General features: G+C 42.1%; 1 pseudogene; it reads left to right on the top strand.

Annotated features, from left to right (window-relative positions):
* The first annotated feature begins 17 nt into the window (after positions 1-17).
* Positions 18-2,104, top strand: LOC135529511 (peptidyl-prolyl cis-trans isomerase FKBP14-like; annotated as a pseudogene).
* The last annotated feature ends 4,706 nt before the right edge of the window (positions 2,105-6,810 follow it).

Genomic DNA, 6,810 nt, shown 5'->3' with positions numbered 1-6,810 from the left:
GCCCTGTGGACGTAACAATGTGGGAGGAACTATGTATGTCCTCCAATGAACAGAAACTATTTAGAAATTGGGTGCGGCCTCCAAAAATTCTCTCCAATCGCTAAAAAAGGTGGTCTCACAAGTGAACAAGGGAAACATTTTGCAAGTACCTCTCAGTTTGACTGCCACGTAGCTGTCAATTGGGCTAGACTTCAAGCAAGTTTGTTGCACACTTGTTAGTCAGGCCTTGTTGTGTACTCTGGTGCGATTAATCTATCTATCCAACCAGAAACCACTGAAATGTTACTTTTATATTTTTGCCAATTTTTTTCGTGCTTTTTATATATATATGAATGGCGCTAAACTACCCGAACCAGTGGTGAAAATTGAGGTTTTGCATAAACTCTTTGCTTGCTTTCAGAAGTCGACATATGGAGACATACTTCTTGTGCACTTTGAGGGATTTCTGGAGAGCAATGGCACCATGTTTCATTCCAGGTGACTTGCTGAAACCGATATGAAATGCTCTGTTGATTGGATAAGGTTCCGTTGCCCGTTGCTGCAATCTTTAGTCTACTAACCAATGGTCAACCAGTCCATCATACTCAAGGGTTGAATTGAGATTTTGAAGTTGGCACAAAAAAAAAACAGTTGCCCACCAAATGAATCCCCTTAATCACACTCCCATAACACCTGCATGTTTTGTCGACATTGACAATCTATGTGTTTGTTTTTCTGAGTAACCATTTGGTGTTTGGGACAGTCCAATCAAAAATGATATTTTGGTATTTTGTCAATTAGTCCAACATTAATACAATCCTAAAAATGGTGCATGCCAGAACTGTGTTTTTGCGTGTGAACCAGAGGAGGCTGGTGAGAGAAGCTATAGGAGGATGGGCTCATTTTAATGGCTGGAATGAACGGTATCAAGTACATGGAAACGACATGTTTGACTCCGTTCCATGAATTCCTTTCCAGCCATGACAATGAGCCCATCCTCCCATTGCTCCTCCCACCAGCTGCCACTGGTGTGAAATCGTCCTTTAATTTAGTGGTTTCTGATTGTTCTTTAAGAACACTATGATGGATCTGTGTGACTCTTGTCAGCCGTAACCACAGGGACAAGCAGCCAGTGTGGTTCACCCTGGGGATCTGAGAGGTGATCAAGGGTTGGGATAAGGGGCTGAAGAGCATGTGTCCAGGAGGAAGGAGAGAGCTCATTATCCCCCCAGCTCTGGCCTATGGCAAAGAGGGAAAAGTATTAACCTATGACTACCAGTAGCCTAGTGCCTAGTGCTAGGCTACTTACCTAACCCTTCATACCCAGTTACAGAACGTTAGCCTGATCATTAGTGTGAATGTTAGTGTGATCTCCTGAAGCACTGAAATCCATAATTACTTTATTTCGCGAGGTGATTCTTTTGTGTCAAGGGTCAATGTCATCGGATGCACCACAATGGGACAATGCTTTACTCTTGACTAGAGCGCTCTGGATGAAATAAGTCCACTAGGGAATAGGATGGCATTTGGGAAACAGCCATCGTGTTATATTGCTCACGTGTATTTTGTCAGGTAAAATCCCCCTGTGAGGACGTTGATCTTTGACATTGAGATCATGGAGATTCGGAACGGTCCCAGGTCCCATGAGTCGTTCCAGGAAATGGATCTAAACGATGACTGGAGGCTCTCCAAACCAGATGTAGGCATCAGAGGACTCTACACACGGCAGGGATTAGTGGACCCTCGAGTCACAAGCTACATGTGACTCATGTTTTTGCGAGGCAGAGGATCCCTGGTTCGAGCTCAGTAAGGGGCAGGGTACCTAAGGAAGTGATACTGTTAAGCAAGCTACAGTGATACTGTTACACCAGGATAAACTCAATCAAGCCCAGTATTTGAACCCAGGTCTAGTGATTGTTAATCTCCTGTAGGCAGATTATTTTACTTCTGGGCTACAGAGATGGTGTTTGTTAATGTGAGGGTTTTATGTTCTCTCTGTGACAGGTGAAGGAAGAAAGAGTTTGAAAGACATGGCTACCCTGCTAATGACACGCGTCATGAGGCGACGGTGCAGGACTTATTCATATCTTCTAGAGAGTCTACCTACAAACATAATGAGCTGTAGAAGGTCAAGCGACTGTCTGTGTTGTTAGCCCAGTTACAGAGATGAGGTGTAGAAGTCTGAAATTGGTTTGCAGTAGGTCAAGCGACTGTCTGTGTTGTTAGCCCAGTTACAGAGATGAGCTGTAGAAGTCTGAAATTGGTTTGCAGTAGGTCAAGCGACTGTCTGTGTTGTTAGCCCAGTTACAGAGATGAGGTGTAGAAGTCTGAAATTGGTTTGCAGCAGGTCAAGCGACTGTCTGTGTTGTTAGCCCAGTTACAGAGATGAGGTGTAGAAGTCTGAAATTGGTTTGCAGTAGGTCAAGCGACTGTCTGTGTTGTTAGCCCAGTTACAGAGATGAGGTGTAGAAGTCTGAAATTGGTTTGCAGCAGGTCAAGCGACTGTCTGTGTTGTTAGCCCAGTTACAGAGATGAGGTGTAGAAGTCTGAAATTGGTTTGCAGCAGGTCAAGCGACTGTCTGTGTTGTTAGCCCAGTTACAGAGATGAGGTGTAGAAGTCTGAAATTGGTTTGCAGCAGGTCAAGCGACTGTCTGTGTTGTTAGCCCAGTTACAGAGATGAGGTGTAGAAGTCTGAAATTGGTTTGCAGTAGGTCAAGCGACTGTCTGTGTTGTTAGCCCAGTTACAGAGATGAGGTGTAGAAGTCTGAAATTGGTTTGCAGCAGGTCAAGCGACTGTCTGTGTTGTTAGCCCAGTTACAGAGATGAGGTGTAGAAGTCTGAAATTGGTTTGCAGTAGGTCAAGCGACTGTCTGTGTTGTTAGCCCAGTTACAGAGATGAGGTGTAGAAGTCTGAAATTGGTTTGCAGCAGGTCAAGCGACTGTCTGTGTTGTTAGCCCAGTTACAGAGATGAGGTGTAGAAGTCTGAAATTGGTTTGCAGTAGGTCAAGCGACTGTCTGTGTTGTTAGCCCAGTTACAGAGATGAGGTGTAGAAGTCTGAAATTGGTTTGCAGTAGGTCAAGAGACTGTCTGTGTTGTTAGCCCAGTTACAGAGATGAGCTGTAGAAGTCTGAAATTGGTTTGCAGTAGGTCAAGCGACTGTCTGTGTTGTTAGCCCAGTTACAGAGATGAGGTGTAGAATCTGAAATTGGTTTGCAGCAGGTCAAGCGACTGTCTGTGTTGTTAGCCCAGTTACAGAGATGAGGTGTAGAAGTCTGAAATTGGTTTGCAGTAGGTCAAGCGACTGTCTGTGTTGTTAGCCCAGTTACAGAGATGAGGTGTAGAATCTGAAATTGGTTTGCAGCAGGTCAAGCGACTGTCTGTGTTGTTAGCCCAGTTACAGAGATGAGGTGCAGAAGTCTGAAATTGGTTTGCAGTAGGTCAAGCGACTGTCTGTGTTGTTAGCCCAGTTACAGAGATGAGGTGTAGAAGTCTGAAATTGGTTTGCAGCAGGTCAAGCGACTGTCTGTGTTGTTAGCCCAGTTACAGAGATGAGGTGTAGAAGTCTGAAATTGGTTTGCAGTAGGTCAAGCGACTGTCTGTGTTGTTAGCCCAGGTATAAACCAGCCTTTACTCCTATTAACATGTCATTTTAACTGTTGAATCGGTCATGAATGTTCAATTAAAGTGTTCTGAGGAGCTCTCAGGATTTACTGCTTTATATTTATGTGATATGTGTATTTTTCAGGGTTTTGCGGGTATGAAAATGGCATTTATTTATATTTTATTTTTTTATTTAACAAGGCAAGTCAGTGACTTGAACAAATTCTTATTTACAATGACGGTCTACCGGGGAACAGTGAGTTAACTGCCTTGTTCAGGGGCAGAACAATAGATTTGAACCTTGGTTGCTCCGGGATTTTATCCAGCAACCTTTCGGTTACTGGCCTAACACTCTAACCACTAGGCTACCTGCCTCCCCAACTGTCTTGAAGACGTATCATAGAGAACACTAAATCCATCCACTGCATTTCTACCCAATGTGACCCATGTACAGTTATTCACATTCATTTCAATGATTTTCTGTATAGATACATATTTTTGTGTTAGTCTTTAGTTCAAGTACAAGGTTGATGGTGAATGATGGGGTCACCAGTTTGTAAAGTATCATACAGTATTCATAAGAATATCTGTATTTGTCAGCCACTGAAATAAAATGCCCCCCCCCTCCCCATGGGAAACATGGCCAAGTTGCAACTGTGCCACCAATGCCTCAAGGGAGGCACTGATAGCAGAGTACAGGATGAACAGTAGAGGGCGCCAATTCTTCTGTTTTCATACCAATACCCAAAGTCCAGAACAACTCCTTTGCTTACTTGGAGAGAACTGTTGAAGTGAAAAGCTCACAGAAGCCATTCCATCACAAATATTTGTCCCCCTTTTTCACACCATCTGTAACACGGGTGAATAAGCAGATTACATAGAGCAATGGGGAATACAGTATGTACTTCTGAGTGAATCTGAGTTGAGAAAGAAGGAACCAGATCATTCCTTTATACTGTACATTTCACTTAACTAAGGTCGTCAGTCAGCCATTATCCAGTCCCGGCACTGTCATTATCAGGTCATGGCACTGTCATTAGCAGCCATTATCAGGTCCTGGCACTGTCATTAGCAGCCATTATCAGGTCCTGGCACTGTCATTAGCAGCCATTATCAGGTCCTGGCACTGTCATTAGCAGCCATTATCAGGTCATGGCACTGTCATTAGCAGCCATTATCAGGTCCTGGCACTGTCATTAGCAGCCATTATCAGGTCCTGGCACTGTCATTAGCAGCCATTATCAGGTCCTGGCACTGTCATTAGCAGCCATTATCAGGTCCTGGCACTGTCATTAGCAGCCATTATCAGGTCATGGCACTGTCATTAGCAGCCATTATCAGGTCATGGCACTGTCATTAGCAGCCATTATCAGGTCCTGGCACTGTCATTAGCAGCCATTATCAGGTCATGGCACTGTCATTAGCAGCCATTATCAGGTCATGGCACTGTCATTAGCAGCCATTATCAGGTCCTGGCACTGTCATTAGCAGCCATTATCAGGTCCTGGCACTGTCATTAGCAGCCATTATCAGGTCCTGGCACTGTCATTAGCAGCCATTATCAGGTCCTGGCACTGTCATTAGCAGGTCATGGCACTGTCATTAGCAGCCATTATCAGGTCCTGGCACTGTCATTAGCAGCCATTATCAGGTCCTGGCACTGTCATTATCAGGTCATGGCACTGTCATTAGCAGCCATTATCAGGTCCTGGCACTGTCATTAGCAGCCATTATCAGGTCCTGGCACTGTCATTAGCAACCATGCCGTTCACATGAACCATAATGAGTTACAGTAGCTACCTCGAATACAGTAAGGAGGAACTGGTCATTCGGATCTATCAATAATTTATTGTAATAAGCCAGGTAATTCTGTTTCTAATAATGGTGCTCTAAAAGGCAAGAATGTAGGATTTAAAAATAACCCCAGCAGCCCAGGGAAGCTGCTGTCTTAACATTTCACCACACCCAGAGGCCAAGCAATAGAACAATGACAATGGCTGCATCTATTGTGTGGTTCGAGGTCATGCATCCATTGATCTTCTAGAAACCAGAATAAACCAGAATCTTGAAAATTCTAAATGTGTATAGACATCTAGATATATTTAGACTTTTAGATTTCTTGGTGTATTTAGACTTCTAGAATTATTTATACTTCTAGGTATATTTAGACTTCTAGGTGTATTTAGACTTTTAGACTTCTAGGTGTATTTAGACTTTTAGATGTATTTAGACTTCTAGATGCATTTAGACTTCTAGATGTATTTAGACATCTAGATGTATTTAGACTTCTAGGTGTATTTATACTTCTCGGTGTATTTAGACTTCCATCCTAATATGTATATATTTCTTAATTCCATTCTTTTACTTTTTAGATGTGTGTATTGTTTTGGATTGTTAGATATTACTGTTGGAACATAAGCATTTTGCTATACCCGCAATAACATTTGCTAAATATGTATGTGCGACAAATAACATTTTATTTTATTTGAGATGTATTTAGACTTTTAGATGTATTTAGCTTTCTTCACCATATCTGTTATTAAGTGAAAATAAAACACAAAGTAAACCAAATAACATATTTACACATTTATTTACAATATTGATGTTTTTTCTTCATATACATCTCTGAAGTAAACTTTTAACAGACTGGTAACAATGATGACAGAAGGCATAGTCCATTCAAAACAGATATTTTGAGATCGTGACTAAAGAGTAAATATATTATCCACAATAAACATGTAACAAAGGTGTATTAACGTCCTGTGTAACTCCTGAGTGAGTGTGCGCGTTTGTGTGGACGTACATTGCAGTACAAAATACAGATTTTTTTTTTTTTTTTTTTTTTACATTTAAAGTATTATGTGATGTCAACAACTAAATGTAATCTTACAATCTCCTGAACACGAGCTAATGTACATGCTGGCATATCCTTCATTCACATCCTCTGTAAGAGTTCATTACTGCAGTGGTTCCCAACCAGTGGTACTGAGACCCATGGGTGTACCTGGTCTATCCACAGGGGTACTTGAGAAGACTCATGAGACCATAGGTTTACTGGTAAAATACACATGAGCAGGTACTCTAGGCAGAGCAAAATTCAGTTGGAGGTACAGTAACCAAAAAATGGTTAGGAACCACTGCATTAGTGCATACTAGACCTTAGGTAGCCTAGTACAGTATGAACAGAATCAGATTAATCCAACATGATCTAAATAAAGTTTGGTTGTA

This window comes from Oncorhynchus masou, unplaced genomic scaffold, assembly GCF_036934945.1.
Source record: "Oncorhynchus masou masou isolate Uvic2021 unplaced genomic scaffold, UVic_Omas_1.1 unplaced_scaffold_1173, whole genome shotgun sequence".
Taxonomy (NCBI): domain Eukaryota; kingdom Metazoa; phylum Chordata; class Actinopteri; order Salmoniformes; family Salmonidae; genus Oncorhynchus; species Oncorhynchus masou.
Note: the sequence above shows the minus strand (reverse complement) of the source record. Positions and strands in the feature narration are given on the sequence as shown.